This window comes from Eschrichtius robustus, chromosome 15, assembly GCF_028021215.1.
Source record: "Eschrichtius robustus isolate mEscRob2 chromosome 15, mEscRob2.pri, whole genome shotgun sequence".
NCBI classification, from domain to species: Eukaryota; Metazoa; Chordata; class Mammalia; order Artiodactyla; family Eschrichtiidae; genus Eschrichtius; species Eschrichtius robustus.
Window position 1 is genome coordinate 24,471,848 of NC_090838.1, and position 22,258 is coordinate 24,494,105.

Genomic DNA, 22,258 nt, shown 5'->3' on the forward strand with positions numbered 1-22,258 from the left:
AGAGTTTAGTAGGTTAGGGGACAGACGTCCCACAGTAGAAAGTGCTGAACGCCTTTTATGAAAAGGGTTATCATGAAAGTACTGCGGATGCTCAGAGGAGGGAAAGTTTCCCTAGGACTGGGGAAGCTGCATGCTAGGGAGAGCTTGGGGCTGCGCGTCCGGAACCTGAGTTCTAGAACTGGTTCTACTACTGATTTGCCCCTGTAGGTTAGGCTTTGTGGACAAAGAATATCACCAGCCATTTCAATAAACACAGGATGTTGTGGCCATCAAGCCATCAGCCAACACAGTTGCCGCCCCTCCCCCGCACTGTGCACCCTGAGGGAGTTCAGGATGGAAAAAAAACAGGATACTGGCCCTAGACAGTTAAGGTGCATTTCAAAGGAATGATTTTGATGAGCCCAGACTCTTGCATCTTCCCATAGGTAGAAAAGTGCTAACTTCATTAACTTGAGATGTCTGGTTTTTAATGAACAGTAACCTTTTAAAGTTCCGACTACCTGGTTTTTGTTGCAAAAGCTCCTAAATATCCTGGCTCCTTCCTTACCTCTTCAGCATAGTCCCTCAGAGCGATCTGAGAGGCTGCCTTTTAGGCTTAAGTCCTCAGTATGTTCGTCCAGTAAAACATAATTCTCAATTTTTAGGTTGTGCATTTCTTGTCAGTCCACAGTTTGTAAATCAAACTCCCCAGATTTCTATTGTCACTTTGAAACTCCAGGGGTTAGAGGGACCATTAGGTTCCCTGGGACAATGCTCTCCGGCATTCCCCATTTCTTATTGCTACTCGCCCCGACACCCCCTCGCTCTGTGGGTCCCTCCTCTCCTGGAGGCGGGCCAGAAATGAGCGTGGTCACTTTAAGGGAAACCTCAGTGTCGCGCACCCGGGGAGCCCCAGGCGGGGGAGCAGGGGCGGGGCTCCGGGGACCCAGGCTTCTCACGCAGCCGGGGACGCCGCTGCCTCAAGGCGCTCGCAGCCAATCAGGATGGAGCCTGCCGGGACGCATTACAAGGGCGACTGGCCCGAAGCCTCCCGCTTCGGGATGAATTAGCGGCGGGTTCTGCACGGAGGTTGTGACCCCCAGGGATTCCCCAGTTCGCCCACGCGCTCCCCACGGCGTCGCGCGTGGTCCTCTGCTGGTCACAGGTGAGAGGCTGGAACCGTCAGGTGGGGTTTACGGCACGGGGAAAATGGCGGCGGCGGCCGGGGGATCCTGGGTCGGCGGAGGGGGAGCAGCCCCATGGGCTCTTCCACCCGAGCCGCGGGCCTCCCTGGGCTGCGGCCCCCTGTAATGGTTACTTGACGGGGAATTGGGGTCACCACGCGGGTGGCGGCGCCGCCGGCTCAGGTGAGAGGAGGCGCGGGGAAGCTACTCCCGGAGGCTGGCGGAGGCGTCGGGGGCCGCGGGGCGGCTTGGGCCGGGGCGGCGTGGCCGCGGGAGGAGGAGGGCCAGGTATCTGATAGGTGTTTACAGAAGAGCACCAAGACCTTCCTGCTCCAGACCGGGGCGGGTCCGGGAGCTGCACCGCTGCGAACACAGTCCAGGCTCCTGCCACTGTTAAATCAGATGTGCCAAAGGTCCCAAGTGGCCGCCACGTGCGAGGCTTGGACATGAGCTGTGGAGGGAAAGGGCTGGATCTGGCTTATTTGTGTATCCTCCAGGCGCCTGCCTGTAGGTGCCAGAGTGGCAGTGCCACGAAAGGAAAGGTAGGCCCTAGCCAGGGGCTGATGTCAAGTCCGATCATCAAGGTGAATCTGAGCTCCTAGTTGTCCATTTGAAGAGAAGAAATAAAAAGTTCGGGCGCTTAGCTGTTGGAGAGACGTTTTGCTTCCTTGTATTTCCTTGGTTCCGGTGGGTTCCCCGGGAGCATTGCCTCTGCCTTCGAGGTTCATTAACTCTATTCCATGTGCACTTGGCTGCATGTTAAGACCGAGGATTGACATTCAGTTGAAGCCCAGGAATGTAATGAAGATAAGTATAGGTGAAGGTGTTAACAGTAATGAAATTTTGTCCATTCATGTAGGTCCCTTATTTGAGCAAAGACCTGTCATGAAATATAACTAGTTGGGTTAGTTTTCAAAAAACTGTCTTGATGAAAGCCCTTTTTGCAAAACTGTTACGTTTTTGAGAGTAAAAGAAAAAGATTCATTTAAATTTTTTTTTCCTTTTTTTTTTTTTAAGTTCCTATTGCTACATTGTACTTTGATGTGACAGATAGGTGAATTAAGTGACTTTTGTTTTTGGTAGCAATCTTAATTTTGTGGAGTGCCTTGTTCTGTTATTGAGAAAGCACAGTGGCACTTTTGTTTGTTATCAGTAGTTGTCTTTGGACTGCCTGCTATGCATCAGGCACTGTGAAAATGAGGCTTCTCTTACCTTTTAATTTGAGCAAGTGGTGGTCCATTTCTTCCCACCAGGTGCTTAGTCTGGCTGTTGCTGACAACCAAGGGTAAACAATGGGGAAAACCCAAAAGAATCTTTCTTCCACACTGCATCTGTGGAGATTTAGTCAGTTTAGTCTGGGGCTGGGGTTAGGTGTAGTTTCTAGTTCTTGCTCTGCCACTTAAAATATCTTAGGGAAATCATATGATCTCTCTTATCAGTACTTTATCTCTGAAATGGACAAAGTGATTTCTCCAAGCAATCTCACTGTGCTGTTGTGAAAAAAAAAAAAGTATATGTAAAAGGGCTTAAAAAAGTTAAAAGCACTGTGTTGACAGTTGACATTTATTACTATGCATTTACTCCTCAGGCACTGTTCCAAGAGCCTTATAAGGGCTCACTCACCCAGCAACATTGTTTATCATCTTTGTTTTACACTTGAGGAAGCTGAGGCACATTGAAGTTTTAAGTTATTTTCCCCAAATTGCAAGACTAGCATTATGATGCCAGACTATGTTCTTAACCACCATGCATACCATTTTCCTGTATCATGCAGATGTGTTATGTGTAAAGGTGATATATATGAACAGACTTTCAATGAAGTTATTTTGTTTGTGGTCTTTTAGTTGTATAAATAATAACTGTGATTCATTCCCTTGGCATCCAGTAGTGATTTATATGGTGATGACTACAGTTACTTTGGTTAAGTGGTATATTCATCCCACCTTTGACGCCCATTATTTTTAAAGTATTTTTTTAAAATTAATTTATTTAATTAATTTATTTTTGGCTGCGTTGGGTCTGTTGCTGTGCGTGGGCTTTCTCTAGTTGTGGTGAGGGGGGGCTACTCTACGTTGCAGTGTGTGGGCTTCTCATTGTGGTGGCTTCTCTTGTTGCGGAGCACAGGCTCTAGGCGCACGGCCTTCAGTAGTTGTGGCATGCAGGCTCTAGAGTGCAGGCTCAGTAGTTGTGGCTCACGGGCTTAGTTGCTCCTCGGCGTGTGGGATCTTCCCGGACCAGGGAGCGAACCCATGTCCCCTGCATTGGCAGGCGGATTCTTAACCACTGTGCCACCAGGGAAGTCCCTAAAAGTATTTTAAAGCAAAGAGTCGTTACTAATTTCTAACAGGAAGCACAAATCTATAATTGAGGAAGGTTTTAGTTTTTTATTAAACTCTTTAAAAGAATACTTTGCTGGGTGACTTTTAAAAGACAACTTGTGTTAGGTTCATTGTTTTGACATATTTGTACTAATTTTTCTAGTGTCTATTTATAGAAAGAAGGTGACATGAATAAAAGTGTCTGGGACATTCATTCTTTCATTGAACCTTCATGGAATTGCCCTGCCAAGTCCTTGGGATGTAAAGATTAATTCCTGATCCTGAGTGAGAAAATCAAATAAGTGATTCACTAATGCAGGTGATAAGGACTCAAGTATAGTTGTGGTGGGTACAGAGAGCTGCAGGAACACATACTAGGGAACAGTTGCTTCTGCTGGGGTCGTCCTGTGCAAGAAAGGAAGGAGCTGATTGCAGGATAAAGGGAGAAGGGACTTCTAGCCAAAGGAGGAAGCAGTGCAAAATTAGGATGAGTAAGAGGGCATGGGTGCCCAGGTGTCAGGCCAGAATTTTGCAGGAGTTGCTAAGAAAGAAGCCAGGAAAGGTTAGGGCCAGATTGTGAATTCTCAACTAAGAGAGTGACTTTATCCTGTGGGCAGTGGGACCTATAGAAGGATCTTAATCAGATGAGTAACATGATCAACGTTGTGTTCTGGAGAGGGGACTTTGTTGGTGACAGGGTCAAAGACAAAATGTAAGGAAGAGACCAGTCAAGGGCAGTTCCATACTCCAGACCAGAGATGGTGAGGGAGTGAAGCAGGGCATTAACTGTGACAGCAAAGTTCAGAGTCCACCACACATTTGGAAGGCAGAATGGAAGATTGGCTGGGTGTGAAGAATAACTGGCTGGGGGAGGGGAGCACCTGCTGAGCTAGTAAAGAGAAGACTAAGCTGTTATATTTGTTCGTTTTGGTTTTTTGGTAACTATGGTTGGAGAAAGGAGATGCTGCTAATTAATTTAGGAAAAAGGATGGAGCAAGGAGTTCTTTGTTACTGGTTTTCTGGAGAATTGTAAACCCTCTGAGGTTGTTGGGTCAAATAAGGTGTAATAGAACCTGGCTTAACAGAAGCCTCTAGGCTTCTGATTTCTGAGACTACAGAACACTTAATTATATCATCAAAGTCTGTAGGGTCTAGTATAAAGTGGCCCATTGGAGGAAAGTCCCTCAAAGGGAGTGGGAAGAATCATCTAAGGTATGTTTGGGGTAAAATGTTAGAATAACAGGTGTTAGAGGGTTTTTCTCACTTTTTTAACATTATGTTTTTAATGTATTTGTATAGAAGTCATTATAATATGGAAGTAGTCACAGATGAATCCTCTAGTTGTAAAACTGATTTCTGCTCAAACATTCATAACACTAAAGTTGTCTATCACCAACAACATAACATGAATGCATTTCAAATCGACTGCAAGGTGAAATTGTAAACCTTACAAACATGCAGGAATTCATGAATTCAGAGCAAGGTCGAGAACCATTCAACCCATAAGCACAAATCAAAGAACTACTGAGTAGAGTAGGCACAGATTTCTTAAAAAAGACTTAAAGCAATGACTGTAACAATGATTGATAAATTTGACTTCGTTAAAATTGAGAATTTCTCTCCACCTAAAGACACCATGAAGAGAATGAAGGGCAAAATACAGACTGGAAGAAGAAATTCTCAATTCATCTCTCTGACCAAGGACTCACATCCAGAATGTATGTGTATTGTGTAAAATTAATAAGAAAAAGACAATTTAATTTAAAAATGCACAAAAGTTTTGAATTGGCACTTTCTAAAAGAGGATCTCTGTATGGCCAGTACGCATATAGAAAGGTGTTCAATGTTATTAGTCAATGGAGAGTCACAGGCTCTAGAGTGCAGGCTCAGTAGTTGTGGCGCACGGGCTTAGTTGCTCCGTGGCATGTGGGATCTTCCCAGGCCAGGGATCGAACCCATGTCCCCTGCATTGGCAGGCGGATTCTTAACCACTGCGCCACCAGGGAAGCCCTGTGGTAAGTTTTGAAAACAGGAAGTATGAGTCCTCCTACTTTGTTCTTCTTTTTCAAAATTGGGTTGTCTGTTCTGGGTCCCTTGTAAGTCTTTATGAATTTTAGAATCAGCTTGTCAGTTTCAAGAAAGAAGTCAGCTGTGGATCTGGTAGTCAGTGATTTTCAATACTATATTCATTGAGTTGTACAACCATTACCACAATTAATTTTAGAACATTTTTATCACCTCAAAAAGAAACCCTGTATCCATTAACAGTGACACCTCATGTCCCTTCATCCTCCCACCTTTGACTTAGGCAAGTACCAATCTACTTTCTGCCTGTTCTGGACATTTCCTTTAAGTAGAATCATATAATATGTGGTGTTTTGTGACTGGCTTCTTTCTTTCATTCATAGCATAATGTTTTAAATGTTTATCCCTGTTGTAGCATGTAACAGTACTTAATTCCTTTTTATGGCCGAATAATACTCCATTGTGTGGATGTGCCACATTTTATTTATCTACTCATCAGTTGATGGACATTCATGTACAAGTTTTTTGTGCAGATGTATGTTGTAATTTTTTTTTTTTTTTTTTTGGGTATATAACTAGGAGTTGAATTTCTGGGTAATATGGTATAATTTTTTGAGGAACCATCAGACTATTCCAGGCTGTACCATTTTACAATCTCATCGCAGCATATGGGGGTTCCCATATTTCTCCATCTTCCCCCAACACTTGTTATTATCTTTTTGATTATAGCCATTCTAGAGAAGTTATAATAAAACATTCTCCTGAGTGTAAGGTGATATTGTGGTTTTGATTTGCATTTCCCTGATGGCAGATGATGCATCTTTTCATGTGGTTATCAGGCATTAGTATATTTTCTTTGGAGAAATGTCTATTCAGATCCATTGTCCATTTTTTAATTGGGTTATTTACCTTTTTACTACTGAGTTATAGAAGTTCTGTATATATTCTTGTTATAAGCCCCTTATCATATATATGATTTGCAGAAGTTTTCTTCTATTGCGTAGGTTGTCTTTTCCATTGAAATGCAGTTTGCAGTTGCTTTTTTTCTTTGGTGTATTTATCTTGTATCTGCACCCTTACTGAACTCACATATTAGGAGGGTCTAGGAGGTTTCTGGATAGGTTTCTTGGGATTGTCTATGGAAACCATCATGTCATTTGCAAATAGGGACAGGTTTATTTCTTCTTTCTGTATGGCTTTTATTTCCTTTTCTTGCCTTCTTGCATTGACTAGAATTTTCAGTACTATGTTGTATAAGAGTGGTGAGAGCGGACATTGTTGTTCTCAATAATAGGGGCAATGCATTGTTCATTTTTTCTTTTAGCATTAGGTGTAATGATGTTAGCTGTATGTTTTTTTTACAGTTGCTTGTTATCTAATTGAGGAAGTTCCCCTGTATTCCCTTTTTTTTTTTCCTGAGAGTTTTACTCATGAACAGGATTGCTTTTTATCAGATAATTTTTTCTGTATAGATTGGTATGATCGTGTGAATATGTATTTTATCAGTTTGTTAATATTGTGGGTTACATTGATTCTTGAATATTCAACTAAGGATTTTTGTGCCTACATTCATCTATTGGTCTATAGTTTTTTTCTTTTGTACTGTCTTTTCCTGGTTTTTGCATCAGGGAAGTACTAGCTTCATAAAGTAAATTGGGAAATACTCCTTATTCTTGTGTTTTCCAGAAGAGATTGTGTTCATTTTTCTTTAAACATTTGGTAGAATTCTCTCATGAAACAATCTTAGCCAGGAGATTTCTTTTTCATGAGGTTTTAAATTACGAGTTTAATTTCCTTAATAGTCACAGGGCTATTCAAATTATCTGTTTCATTTTGGGTGAGTTGTGTGCTTTCGAGGAATTGGTCCATTGACACACGAAGCAGGGCTCCTCACTGCTGCTGGGCAGAGGTGGAAGTTTCAGCTCCTCTCTAGGCCTTCACTGATACTACTATGCCTTCTTGCTGTTCTCCACATGGCCTGTACTGACACCACTGGGAGGGGATGGCCTTCTTACCCCTGGAGGGCAGAGAAAGTCCTGACTCTCTACTAGGCGTTGTCTCATACCATCCTGGTGGAGATGAGAAGGGGAGCCTCGTTACTGTCATGGCAGTAGAAGTCCAGGCTCTCCAGGTGGTCTTCATAGACACTGAGGCAGGGCAAGGGGGAGTCCTACACCTACCTGGCAAGGGAAGAAAGTTCTGCCTTTGATATCATCCCTGCAGGAGTGAGGGTGGGGGGTAAGGGGAGGGAGTAAGGGGGGGTAACCTGTAATGTTGAGGCACAACAGGACAGCCTGGTGAGAGGGAAAGTTCAGGCTCCCTACTTGGCTTATCTTGTTGTGGGTGGGGATGAGCCACAGTTTTTTCTGTGGTTTTTGGCTGGAGTGCCAGTGGTTATTGTCTGCAAGTCTTCTGTTTTGCTCTGCTGCTCTTTTCTTGGTTTTCTGAAAGAGCAGGAACTTTTTTGTCAGCCCCCATTGGCATTTCTGGATTACTGGCTGCTTCAGCTCTGTGTCCACATGATATATATGAGGCAAAAGGAAAACCCAGAGAACTCACTACCATGTTGTTCGGCGGGTCCCAAGGTGCCTCCCTAGCTAGTGTGCCTTCTCTCCATGCTCAGAGTCTTTTTTTTTTTTTTAAATTATTTATTTGGCTGCTCGGGTCTTAGTTGTGGCACGCGGGATCTTTGATCTTCGTTGCGGCAGGCGGGTTTTTCAGTTGCGGCATGTGGGATCTTTAGTTGCGGCATGTGAACTCTTTGTTGTGGCATGCATGTGGGATCTAGTTCCCTGACCAGGAATCGAACCCAGGCCCCGTACATTGGGAGTGTGGAGCCTTAGCTGCTGGACCGCCGGGGAAGTCCCACCTTCAGAGTCTTTTGTTTGTTTCATATATGATGTCCAGGGTTTTTAGCTGCACTTAGCTGGAGCAGTAGGAGCAGTACATCTACTTGATTTTACTGGAATGGTAGTTGGACTGGGATTGATTTCTTTTATGGAAGAAAATATAGGGTGGAAATTAAGTTGCGTATATTGGCCAGTTAGACACTTAAGTTAATTTTGGGTCAGTTACTTGGAAGTGACAATTTAACTATGTCTTTTTTCCTCCAGAGAGTAATTCTCCTTGTCATTGTTCAGTAAAACCAAACCCTCGTTAGTTTTAGGTCTCTTAAGAAGCTTGACAACCCAATGAATTAATTTATTTCTGCATTTATATATAAATGCATAATAATTCTAAATTTCTGGTTTAGTATGTGAAGAAAACAATTTATTGTAGTGAAAGATTAGTTTTATGGAGGGGACTAACTCAGTTTTTCTAATGGTCGTCAGAGATCTTGAAGCTGTGGATTTTTTTTCTAAAAGAAGAAGAAGGCAATGTGCATGGTGGTTAAGAACTATGTAAGGAAAATTTGTGAAAGTCTTGAAGTGTACAAAAAGGATCATGGGGTGTCTTCATTGGAAACTAGGTGGTCTAAAGCACGTTTCCTGGAGATCTAATCTATGGGATCTACAGCTTTTATTATTTTTTGATTTATTTTATAATGTTGTGAGTTGTGAATAACTCACAGCAGTGCAAATTACTCTTGTCCTTAGACATGCAAATGAATTTTGTTGGTTGGAGGTACTGTTGATTTCTTTTCCTCTTTTGTGGGGGAAGCAGGTTTTGGATCTATTCAGCAAATGCATTTCACCATTCCTGATTGCCTGTATGTTTGTGTTCTTTGGATTCACTTTTGAACCAGATGAAACATCTTATTTAGTCCATAATTAATTAATGAGTTACATAAAATCATAGACAGGTGTTCATTTTATATTTGTATGGGAGACACAGTGTTATCTTTTTGTTTGTTTGAATTATCCTTTTAACAGCTTGAACTGTGATGTGCTTGAATCCCACTGTAGCATTTACTGTCATTGTGATTTTCTGTAATACTTAACTACAGCTAGGTAGGTTCTGGTTTTCTCATCCTTGTTTTATAGATAAAGAAAAGGAAGCTTTTGAGAAGTCATATAACTTGCCAAGAGCTGGAGGTGTTAGAGAACCCAGTGCTTTCTGACTTTTAACCCTTTATGCTCAGCCGACTTCCTTCCTTGCTTTAGATGTTACTGTCTCCCCCAAATCTGGCAACTGTGGACTAAGGAGTACTTTTGCTAGAACATGCTTTTATCACATCATTTTGGAGCTTAAGAACGTTCAACTCTAGGTTATTGCAGGATAAAACGCACACTTCTTAGGCAGCCATTCAAGGCTCACCACAGTACGTCAAGCCCAAGCTAATAATAATACTGTCCCAATCTTTATATAGAAGCAAAGCAAACAAACACCTATTGTGTTTCTTGGATTGGCCACCACTCAATGTGTATCTCCAGTGAACTGCACTGGAGATGGAAGACATACCTTCCAGTTCCTTATAAACTATAATTGGGAAGTCAGAATATATTAAAAGACTGTTGGTATAAAAATAGCACATGCTGATCAATGAGCAGTATAGATATTGAAATGTTTTTGGAGTTCAAAAAAGCAGCAGCTTCATGGAGCAGATGTATTTGGAGCTTGGTCTTACCAAGATGGTAGGGTTTTGATAATTGTCACATCTGGGGAGAGGACCCTTGTAGTGAGGAAGCTCATGAGTGAAAGGAATGGAGGAGGTTGTTGGACATGTATGGAAAGGTGGTGTTGATGGCAGTGAATAGTTTATGTGGAGGGAACCTTTTCCGAAGGCCAGGGTCTATTCCCTGTCTCAAAACATGTCTTCAAAAGCTGCAGCATAATGTTTTAACTAACTGCATTGGTGATAGGTCTCTGTTCTTTGAAACTAGAGTTGTTTGAAATGACCCCAAAACTATTTTAGGACCTACCTAGGTGATAAGGTTGGGTGATCATGTTGGTTAACATTACTTTTAGTAATGCAACATCAGAATAAATATAGTATTTCAAGTAATCAGTCTGAAGGAGATAGCATTCTTTATATTGGGCAAGTTTTGGTAAATATGTATTTTTAAAGGTCTTCTTTTGTACCTGAACTCACTATGTCATTTTATACTCAGTCTCCTGTATTCTGTAGGGTTTGAATCATTCCTGACTCGCTAAAGTATAACAGTTTTTTGGTCATCTGGGCTCCCATTTAAAAACAAAACAAGGGACTTTCCTGGTGGTCCAATGGTTAAGACTCTGTGCTCCCAATGCAGGGGGCCTGGGTTCGATCTCTGGTCAGGGAACTAGATCCTGCGTGCCTCAACTAAGAGCCCGCATGCCGCAACGAAGATCCGGAGTGCCGCAACTAAGACCTGGCACAGCCAAATAAGTAAATAAATATTAAAAAAAAAAAAAAAAAGAACATTACATCAATGAATTAAAAAAAATAAAAACGAAACAAAACTTTAATTTTTATTGTGATTTTGTAAATAACATGCATTTTGGAAAATAAAAAATGTATAAAGAACAGATCAAAATCACGTTACTCAGGTAATCAGTGACCCTTGTTTATTAATATTGCACTGCTTTTGTTTATATAGTTGCATATACAATTTTGTAGTTCTACTCTTTTCAGTTAATTTTATAAGGATTTTCCCACGTCATAAGATTTTTTGGAAAATATAGCTTCTATTAATATGTAAACCTATTACAATATATATGTTTGTTATTTTTTTTCCCTTTAGTAAAAACAGAATAATTTACTTATTTTATTTTAAGTGCTTTTTTCACTTAATGCATCATGGCTAGCTTTCTAAATGACAGCTTATATTGTTGTATTTCATTTTTCACCGGCTACATTGAATTCCATTGTAGACATATACCATCATTTAGCTATTTCTCTATTGATGGGCATTTATACTATTTATAATTTTCACATACAAGTAGAACTTCAGTGAGCATGTAAATATTTATTTATTTAATTGAAATATCATTGGTTTACAGTATTAGTTTCAGATGTACAACATAGTGATTCAATACTTTTATAGATTATATGCCATTTAAAGTTGCTATAGGGACTTCCCTGGTGGTCCAGTAGTCAAGACTCTGCGCTTCCACTGCAGGGGGCACGGGTTCGATCCCTGGTCAGGGAACTAAGATCCTACATGCCGTGCAGCGTGGCCAAAAATAAATGAAGAAAGAAAGGAAGGGAGGGAAGGAAGTAGATAGGCGGGAGGGAGGGAGGAAGGAAGGAAGTTAGGAAGTTATTATAAAATATTGGCTCTATTCCCTGTGCTGTACAATATATCCTTGTAGCTTATTTATTTTATACACAATAATTTATATCTCTTAATCCCCTACCCCTATCTTGCCCCACCTCCCTTCCCTCTCCCCATTGGTAATCAGTGGTGTGTTCTCTACATCTGTAAGTTTGTTTTGTTATATTCATTCGTTTCACTTTTTAGATTCCACATGTAAGTGATAACATACAGTATTTATCTTTCTCTGACTTATTTCACTAAGCATAATACTCTCCAGGTCCATCCATGTTGTTGCAAATGGCAAAATTTCATTCTTTTTTAGGGCTGAGCAATACTCCATTATATATTATTTTATATATATATGTGTGTGTGTGTGTGTGTGTGTATATATATATATATATATATATATATAATACACACCACATCTTCCTTATCCATTCGTCTGTTGATGGACACTTAGATTGCTTCTATATCTTAGCTATTGTGTATAATACTGCAGTAAACATAGGGGTGCATATATCTATTCAAATTAGTGGTTTTGGTTTTTTTTTCTTGGGTAGATACCCAGGAGTGCAATTTCTGGATTATATTGTATTTCTACTTTTCGTTTTTTGAGGAACCTCCATACTGTTTCCTATAGTGGCTGCACTAGTTTGCATTCCCACTAGCAGTGTACTGTGCTTCTGTTTTCTCTGCATCCTTGCCAACATTTGTTATTTGTGTTCTTTTTGATGATAGTCATTCTGACAGGTGTGACGTGATAGCTCATTGTGGTTTTGACTTGCATTTCTCTGATGATTAACCATGTTGAGTACCTTTTCAGGTGCTTGTTGGCCATCTGTATGTCTTTGGAAAAATGTCTGTTTAGGTCTTCTGCCCATTTTTTAATCGGGTTGTTTGTTTTTTGATATTGAGTTTTATGAGCTGTTTATGTATTTGGATATTAACCCCTTATCAGTCTTATCACTTGCAAATGTTTTCTCCCATTCAGTAGGTTGTCTTTTTGTTTTGTTGGTGGTTTTCTTTGTGCAAAAGGTTTTAAGTTTAATTAGGTCCCTTTTGTTTATTTTTGCTTTTGTTTTCTTTGCCTGAGGAGACAGATCCAAAAAAATGTTGCTATGATTTAGGTCAGAGAGTGTTCTGCCTATGTTTTCTTCTAGGCATTTTATGGTTTCCAGTCTTAACGTTTAGTTTTTTAATCCATTTTGAGTTTATTTTTGTATATGGTGTGAGAAAATGTAATTTCATTCTTTTACATGTAGCTATCCAGTTTTCTGAGCATCACTTATTGAAGAGACTGTCTCTTCCCCATTGTATAGTCTTGCTTCCTTTGTTGTAGATTAATTGACTGTAATTTTTTGAGTTTATTTCTGGGCTTTCTATTCTGTTCCGTTGATCTATATTTCTGTTTTTGTGCCAGTACCATACTGTTTTGATTACTGTAGCTTTGTAGTATAGTCTGAAGTCAGGGCGCTTGATTCCTCCAGTTCTGTTTTTCTTTCTCAAGATTGCTTTGGCCAGTGGGCATTTTTTTTTTTTTTACTTTTTTTTTTGTTTGTTTGTTTGTTTATTTATTTATTTATGGCTGTGTTGGGTCTTCGTCTCTGTGCAAGGGCTTTCTCTAGTTGCGCCAAGCGGGGGCCACTCTTCATCGCGGTGCGCGGGCCTCTCATTATCGCGGCCTCTCTTGTTGTGGAGCACAGGCTCCAGACGCGCAGGCTCAGTAATTGTGGCTCACGGGCCTAGCCGCTCCGTGGCATGTGGGATCTTCCCAGACCAGGGCTCGAACCCGCGTGCCCTGCATTGGCAGGCAGATTCTCAACCACTGCGCCACCAGGGAAGCCCAAGGCCAGTGGGCATTTTTATACATAAATTTTTTTTGTCACTTTGATGAGTATTTTTGTAGGATAGATGATTAGAAGAAGAATTATTGGGTAAAAATCTATTTGCCTTTTAAATCTTGCCAGCTATGCTGAATTGCTTTTTAAAAGGTCTCTATCAGTTTATATTCTCAGTAATAGTATGTTTAAGAGTCCCTGTGTCCCCATACCCTCACTTTTGCTAGGTATTGGGGTGGCCAAAAACTTCGTTTGGGTTTTTCCATAAGATGTTACAGAATAACCCAAACGAACTTTTTGGCCAACCCAATATTATCCTTGTCAAATATGGAAGGGTAGTAGTTGGAAACATGACATTACATTGCTTTAATTTGATTTCTTTGTTTTTTTAGTGTTTCATATGTGACTGTTTTCTTTGCTCATTTTTTCTATTGCTATATTTTATTCTAATTCTTAATGCTTTCATATTTTACATATAACTCTTTAATTCATTTGGAGTTTTGATTTTATGGAATGAAAACTGCTTGATTCTGAAGGAGTTCAAGGGCTGGTGGGCCTTGAAATTATGTGTTGGAAAAATTTAGACAATAAAAGTAAATTTTGCTGCTTTTGGAAAGTAGTCCATTTCAAATTCATTTAAAAACTTAGTCTATTATTACCCAATTCTATAAAGTTTGTTGGGGAAATAAGAAAATCCTGCCAACAAAAAGACCCCTCTTTACCAATGTAGAAGGGAGAAAAAACTCGATATATTGGGTATGCATGTGAGATAACATGCATGTAGATAGTTCAGGAGAGACTACAAAATTTGAGTAGAATTTCATTCATCTTTACAGTAAAATAGAGATTTAATGTTTCTTTTATATTTTTGAGAGACAAATGGATGTCCCCTGTGATAGTCTCCTGTACATCTGGTGATAGATTCCTGAGTTAATTTCAGAGGTATGTGTTTATCGTTATGAGAGTCAGAAGACCTATGACTTTGCATTGTGAAATCTGGAGACTAAGATTACCTAATTCCTGACTAAAGGGTTTGGTGTATGTTTTTAAGGAGACACACTGTGGTAGGCTGAAAATAGCTTTCCAAAAGAGATCCAAGTCCTGATCTCTGGTAACCTAATATGGCCAAAAGGGTCTTTGCAGATGTGATTAAATTGGAGGTCTTGAGCTGGGGCAGTTACCCTGGATTATCTGGTTGTATCCTAAATGCAATCAAATATACCCTTTTAAGAGGGAGGCAGAGGAGATGGTACACACAGAGAAGAGGAGGAGGCAAGGTGACCCACCATGGAGGCAGAGATTAGAGTGATGTGGCCACAAGTCAAGGAATTCTGGCACCATCAGAAGCTGGAGGAGGCAAAGAATGGATTCTCCCCTAAAGCCTCTGAAGGGAGTGTGGCTTGACACCTTGATTTCAGTATTGGCCTACTAATACTGATTTCAGACTTTTTGCCTCTAGAACTGTGAAAGAATAAATTTATTACAGTGTTCTAGGCCACCAAGTAATCTGTTATAGCAGCCACAGGGGGGGAAATATGTCACCTAAGGAGAGGAGAGCATTAGCTGTCTCCCCTTTATTAAACTAAGAACATTTCATTTTATTTACCCTTATATTAATTATTGGTAATAACACATGGCTCTTGGCTTCTCTTTGTTAATGACCGTTATTTATTTGTTCCCATGATTGAGTAACAGAGGTTAAAGTTAAATAGGCTACAAAGTGACTGTAAAATAAAAAAGAAAATTTAACCTCAGTGGTATTTGTAAAGTTGATGGTGATGTATTTTGACTATGTTTTTTTTTAAACCTGAAAAGTAGAATAATTTAGAATCGTTTATATCATGAAGTTCTTTTCAGATTTGCTTTTGGATTGCAGAGAATAAAGTCTGTTTCTCTTACTAGTGAAGCTGTGTGATAGTTACTGGGTACTAATTAACCAGTTTGAATGTTTGATACAATTTTTTTTTTTCTGCACTGGAAAGAATTTCAAGTTCATAGCATTTTGTTAAAATTTTCCTCACTTTACAAGTTCTAATTTTTTTTCAACCAAGTAGCAGATTATAACTAATGCCATAATTGAACTTATGACTTTTTCATTGACAAGTAATTTCTTATATTTTTGATGAACTAACCATGTGTAGATTTAGTTATTAGAAAATCTATTTTTCTAGAGTTTTCTGAAAAATTTATTTTCCTTGTTTTATGTTTTTATGGTTTTTTTTTTTTTAAAGAAGATGATTAATCTCTTTTCCCAATTCTATGTTTGTCTCTTTGAGAATTTTTTGTTTTGTTAGAAGTTTCAGGACTCTAACCACACTCATTTTAAAGTTCTGCTTTTTTAGTTTCCTAATCATGTAGTTTTATTTTCATTCATATTTCTGTTTTCCTGTTTTCTTTAATAATACCTTTATTTTAAAATCTTAAATTGGCTGCTTAGTTTATGTTCTCTTAAGTATTATTATTTTAGACAGTGTATATGACTACAGCTTTGTATGAATTCCATATTTTTTTTTAAAATATTTCAGCTTCCTTTTTTTTTTTTTAAACTTTGGGTTTATTTATTTATTTATTTATGGCTGTGTTGGGTCTTCATTTCTGTGCGAGGTCTTTCTCTAGTTGTGGCAAGTGGGGGCCACTCTTCATCGCGGTGCGCGGGCCTCTCATTATCGCGGCCTCTCTTGTTGTGGAGCACAGGCTCCAGACGCGCAGGCTCAGTAATTGTGGCTCACGGGCCTAGTTGCTCCGCGGCATGTGGGATCTTCCCAGACCAGGGCTCGAACCCGTGTCCCCTGCATTGGCAGGCAGATTCTCAACCACTGCGCCACCAGGGAAGCCCCCATAGCTTTTGATATGCATGCAACATCTTTAAATTTTTTCCTTAATATTCTGTTACTGTTTTTAAACTTTGGTGGAGGGCTTATTAAAAGTATCAATGCTCTAACTCCACTCTTGACCTATTAAATGAGAATCTCTGGGTGTAGGGCTTAAGCTTCTGTATTTTAAACAAGCTCTCCACGTAATCTGAGTGCACACCAAATTTGAGAACTACAAGTCTTGTTTATCCTTTAATTTTTTTTTTTAAATTTTTTAAAATTAATTAGTTTATTTATTTTTGGCTGTCTTGGGTCTTCGTTTCTGTGTGCGGGCTTTCTCCAGTTGTGGCGAGCGGGGGCCCCTCTTCACCGCGGTGCGCTGGCCTCTCACTGTCGCGGCCTCTCCCGTTGCGGAGCACAGGCTCCAGACGCGCAGGCTCAGTAGTTGTGGCTCCCGGGCTTAGTTGCTCCACGGCATGTGGGATCTTCCCAGACCAGGGCTCGAACCCGTGTCCCCTGCATTGGCAGGCAGATTCTTAACCACTGCGCCACCAGGGAAGCCCTATCCTTTAATTTTTAAAAAATTAATGCAACATTATTTAAGAGTTTAAAAATTTACAGTATTAGGATTCTTTGTTTTGAATTCATTAATTATTGGTTTTGTTGTGTTATAATCAGAAAATATGCCCTGTAAATTAATTGAGATTGCCACTGTGGCTTAACAGACAACTGATTTTTGTAAATAATTTCCACTATGGATACTTGAAAAAGAGTTAGGCTATGACATTTGGTTTCTATCTATTTTTAAAAAATTGAGATGAAATTCACAAATCATAAAATTAACCATTTTAAAGTGAACAAATCAGTGGCATTTAGTACATTCACATTGTTGTGCCACTACTTCCTCTGTCTAGTTCCAAAACACTTCATCACCCCAAAAGGAAACCCTGTTACTACCTTTTTCTCCCCAGTCCCTGGCAACCACCAATCAGCTTTCTGTCTCTATGAGTTACCTTTTCTGGATATTTTATATAAATATGTATATAAATATATATATAAATATGTGACCTTTTGTGTCTTGCTTCTTTTACTTAGCATACTGTTATCAAGGTTCATCCATGTTGTAGCATGTATCAGTACGTCATTCCTTTTTTAAAAAAATTTATTTATTTATTTATTTATTTTTGGCTGTGTTGGGTCTTCGTTTCTGTGCGAGGGCTTTCTCTAGTTGCGGCAAGCGGGGGCTACTCTTCATCGCGGTATGCTGGCTTCTCATTGTCGTGGCTTCTCTTGTTGCAGAGCACCGGCTCTAGATGCGCAGGCTCAGTAGTTGTGGCTCACGGGCTCTAGACACGCAGGCCCAGTAGTTGTGGCTCACGGGCTTAGTTGGTCTGCGGCATGTGGAATCTTCCCGGACCAGGGCTCGAACCCGTGTCCCCTGCATTGGCAGGCAGATTCTTAACCACTGTGCCACCAGGGAAGCCCCCCCCCTTTTTTTTCTTCATTCCTTTTTAAGGCTGAGTAATATTCCCTTGTATGTAGGTATAATACTACACAGTTTGTTTACCCATTCATCCATTGAAGGGCATTTAGGTAGTTTCTACCTTTTGGCTATGGTAAATAGTGCTGTTATAAACATTAGTGAACAAGTATTTGAGTACCTAGCTCCAGTTCTTCTGGGTATATACCTAGGAGTGAAAATGCTGGATAGTAAAGTAAATCTATGTTTAACTCTTTGAGGAATTGCCAACCTGTTTTCCCACATCAGCTGCACCATATTACATTCTCATCAGCAGTGTATGAGGCGTCCAGATTTTCTGCATCTTCACCAATACTTGTTATTTTCCATTTTTAAAATTATAGCCATTCTTCTTGGGTATGTAGTGGTATCTCATTGTGGCATTGATTTGTGTTTCCCTAATGATAATGACATTGAGCATTTTTTCACGTGCTTATTGACTGTCTGTATATCTTCTTTGGAGAAATGTCTGTTTAAGTCCTTTGCTCACTTAAAAAAGTTGTCATTTTGTTGTTGAGTTGTAAGAGTTCTTTAATATTCTGGATAATAGACCCTTGATTTGCAAAAGTTTTCTCCCATTATGTGGGTTGTTTTTTCACTTTCTTGATAGTGTTCTTTGATGTACAGAAGTTTTAAATTTTGATCTAGTCCAACTCATTTTGTTTTTTGTCTTTTGTTGTGGTTTAGTGTCATATCTAAGAATCCATTGCCAAATCTAAGGTTGTGAAGATTTACCCATATGTTTTCTTCTAAGAGTTTTATAGTTTCAGCTCTTACATTTAGGTCATTGATCCTTTTTGAGTTAATTTTTGTCTGTGGTATAATACAGAGGTCAGTTCATTCTTTTGCATATGGATATCCAGCTGTTCTAGTACCATTTGTTTCAGACTGTTCTTTCCCCATTGAATGGTCTTGGCACCCTTGTCAAAAATCAGTTGGCCATAGATGTATGGGTATATTTCTGGACTCTCACTTTTATTCCATTGATCTGCATGTCTTTTCTTATGCCAGTACCATACTGTTTTGATTACTGTAAACTTTGTGGTAAGTTTTGAAGTTGGGAAGTGTGAGTCTTCCAACTTTGTTCTTTTTTATCACTGTTTGACTACTTGGGACTCCTTGCAATTCCATATGAATCTGAGAATCAGCTTTTCCATTTCTGCAAAACAGGCTATTGGAATTTCAAAAGAGATTGCATTAAATCTGTAGTTTATCTTAGGGGGACAACTTTCATTCTTTCACCATTGAGTATGATGTTAGCTGTAGGTTTTTTTTTAAATGCCCTTATTTTTCTTTTAAATCTTTAAAATTTTTCTAAATGGAGTTAAAATTGCTCAATTTTAAATAGGCTAATTTAAAATTTTTTGCCAGTTTATGGGAAGTTGTCTCAAAATTGAGAACAGAAGAAATTTTTGCACGGTAATAATTTGGTCCTTACGTGGTCAGGAATATACAGAAAGCATTTATGGAAAAGGGGAGAAAAGGACACAGGACCTTCAGAGCTTATTGAATACAGGGTTTTACTCCCTGAACTGTTGTAGTTGACAATTGCATCAACTTCTAAGGCTTCACTTTTTAATATTGGCTTGCAGGAAAACAAACTTTCCCCAGATTGAGCCTTTTAAAATTAAAAATGCTTTTTAATGTGTTAATTTCTTTCTTGGTTTGTAATAAATGTTTATAAATATCAGTAACTTTCTTTTTCTGAGGCCTTCTCTGAGGAGGAAAGAACCATGGACCAATGGCTGCATCAGAAGTTGCTCAGAAAAATGGAAACTCATTTTCTTAACAAAAATGGAAATGCCCCCAGAGTCAGAATGCACACTAATCTTGCATTTGGTAAACTGTCTTATTACTTGTCTTCCTTATAGTTATTTTAGTGGCAGATATGCAAAATATTTTTGATGGACCAGGTCTTAGAAATATATTGCAGACAGACAGGAGGTGATTACCTTTCCTACTCATTTAAGTTATTTTCAGTTTTCCTAAACATTTTTGGGAAAAATATCCAAGAGCCCTATTAGAATAATTTTGCTTCTTTGCTTCTTTGAGTCTTGCCAGCATTCCTCCCTCCCCCCAACCTTGCCCCCCATATTGTAACGGAATCTTTTGTGCCATGTTTAGCTAATGCATTGAGACTTTTAAGTCACAGTGGTAAGGAAAAGATTAGCTGTGGATCAGTGTGTTGCCTAAAACTTTTTGCATTAAACAAACCATAATTATGCCTTTCTCTCCATCCTCTCCGGAGTTTAAAAAATAGTGTAACGATTTGTTGTCTCTGAATATAGTTGAAATTTGTGTACAGTATATCTGTGGCCTCACCAGTCAATGGAGAGCAGATGTTTTCTCTTGGAAAATAGTTTTCCTGGAATAGATATTTCTGATTGCTAATTTGTTATATATATGTATACATATGTTTGTTTATTTCTGAGACAGTCCTGAACAAGGGCAGGATGTGTGTGTGTGTGTGTGTATGTGTGTATGAGTCAGCGTTCTCCAGAGAAAGAGAACCAGTAGGAGATAGAGATATTTATACATACCTCTACCTTAAATATTAAAAATTTAAGTTTATTTAAAATTTATATATGTTTCTTTTTAATACATTCATATATATATATGTATCTATATGTTTAATATATAACATATTTAGTATACATTACATAATATTCAGTTCAAATGCTAATCTTATCCTGAAACACCCTCACAGACACATCCAGAAATAATGTTTAATCTGGGTACTCCATGGCCAGTCAATTTGACATATAAAATTAGCCATCACAGTGTGCCTTTTAGTAGTAAAAGGAATTGAAGTCTATTATGATCCTTTTTATTTTAGTTAGTGTCTTTGGGATAAGGAGAGTGGGTAGATGGAGAAGAAGCTTAGAAGCTACCTAGTTCTCCTGATGTGGGTCTCTTGCATCTGGAACATCTTCTTTGACTCTGTTATCAGTATGTTTCTCATCCTTTACTTCTCCTTATAATTCTCCATGATTATACTCTTGATAATTTATGAAGCTGAACAAAGACTTCTGTATTGATTTCTTCTAAAATGAGATAAAAATATATACCTACTTTTATGGATGGGAGGTGAACATGGATACATGCAAAGGGATGGCAAAATTTGAGAACCTTTTATAGAACAGACTACCAAACTTATTTTTTCATCTTCTGCCATGAATTCTGCCATTGAATTGGCCATTATCCTTAGTTGTTTGGACTTCTTAAAGGGGGTCACTGAATGGATAGTGGAGATGAGTGGCAACAGCTTGTTGTGGCTGCTATTCCTTGGCTTCACCGTTATCCACAGTCTGAATATGGGCTTTGCGGTTCTGAAACCTGATTTTCTTGCTTCATCCGGTGCTCATGACTTCATTCATGCCAACACAATTCACCAGGATTGATTTTTCAGAAGCCAAAGTTCTGTTTATTAATATACATGGGGAGATGGACCTTTCCAGTCTGATTCATACTCACTGTTGGAGTGTCGTTTTGTGTTGATAATCTAAGTGCTGAACAACGTCTAAGTACTGAATGGTGTCTTATCAATGGTAAGAGAGTTGACTAGTGCATTAAACGATAATATAATGACTTACAGAAATATAAAAATAAATGTGTTAAGGATTTTATTTAATTCATAATCAATGAGAGAACCAGGCAAATGGTATATAACTGGTTCAAAGGAAAGTGAAAAAAAGTCCCACAAATTTGTATGGAGTAAAGGAATGTTGAAATGGATTGCAAACGGAGACAAAAGCGGTCTGTGGGGGAGGGGGAGCTGATGAGCAGTGAGCGAAGTCTGATGAACCCTCTTCCTGACACGATGACTCTGCATGTCTCTCAGTTACCTACAGTTTATAGATTTGTAAAATTTCACATAGCGGTGGAGTATGATGAGGTGGAAGGGTGTGCTATAAACAGTGCCTAGTTTTCCATGTTTTTTTCCTCTACGTGAGTGGGAGTTAGAGGATATTCCAGGACTGTTCTTCTGGATCCTCTTGGAGCCTGGTAAACCTTTACAGTGGTACCATCACTCTGTTAATTAATGTGGACATATTAAAATAATTTGGTTTTGTAGTGGGAAGCAGCTGCATAGCACAGGGAGATCAGCTCGGTGCTTTGTGACCACCTAGAGGGGTGAGATAGGGAGGACAGGAGGGGAGACGCAAGAGGGAGGAGATATGGGGATATATGTATACGTATAGCTGATTCACTTTGTTATACAGCAGAAACTAACACACCATTGTAAAGCAATTATACTCCAATAAAGATGTTAAAAAAATAATTTGGTTTTGGATCATTTAAATAATTAGTTATATACAGATCCAGGTTTGAACTTTTTTATAGAAGTTGCTAATTTTCTCTCAGGCACTGGGTCTTTTTCTGGAAAGCTGGAGGTAACTTGG

General features: G+C 39.2%; 1 protein-coding gene across 2 annotated transcripts in view; it reads left to right on the forward strand.

Annotated features, from left to right (window-relative positions):
* The first annotated feature begins 941 nt into the window (after positions 1–941).
* Positions 942–22,258, forward strand: part of LCLAT1 (lysocardiolipin acyltransferase 1) — a 191,412-nt gene continuing 170,095 nt past the window's right edge. The window contains exon 1 of one of the 2 annotated variants that reach the window (XM_068564818.1): positions 942–1,144. The gene's annotated coding sequence lies outside the window, so the exon portion shown is untranslated. The remainder of the gene's footprint in view (positions 1,145–22,258) is intronic. The other variant, XM_068564815.1, reaches the window with a different exon arrangement.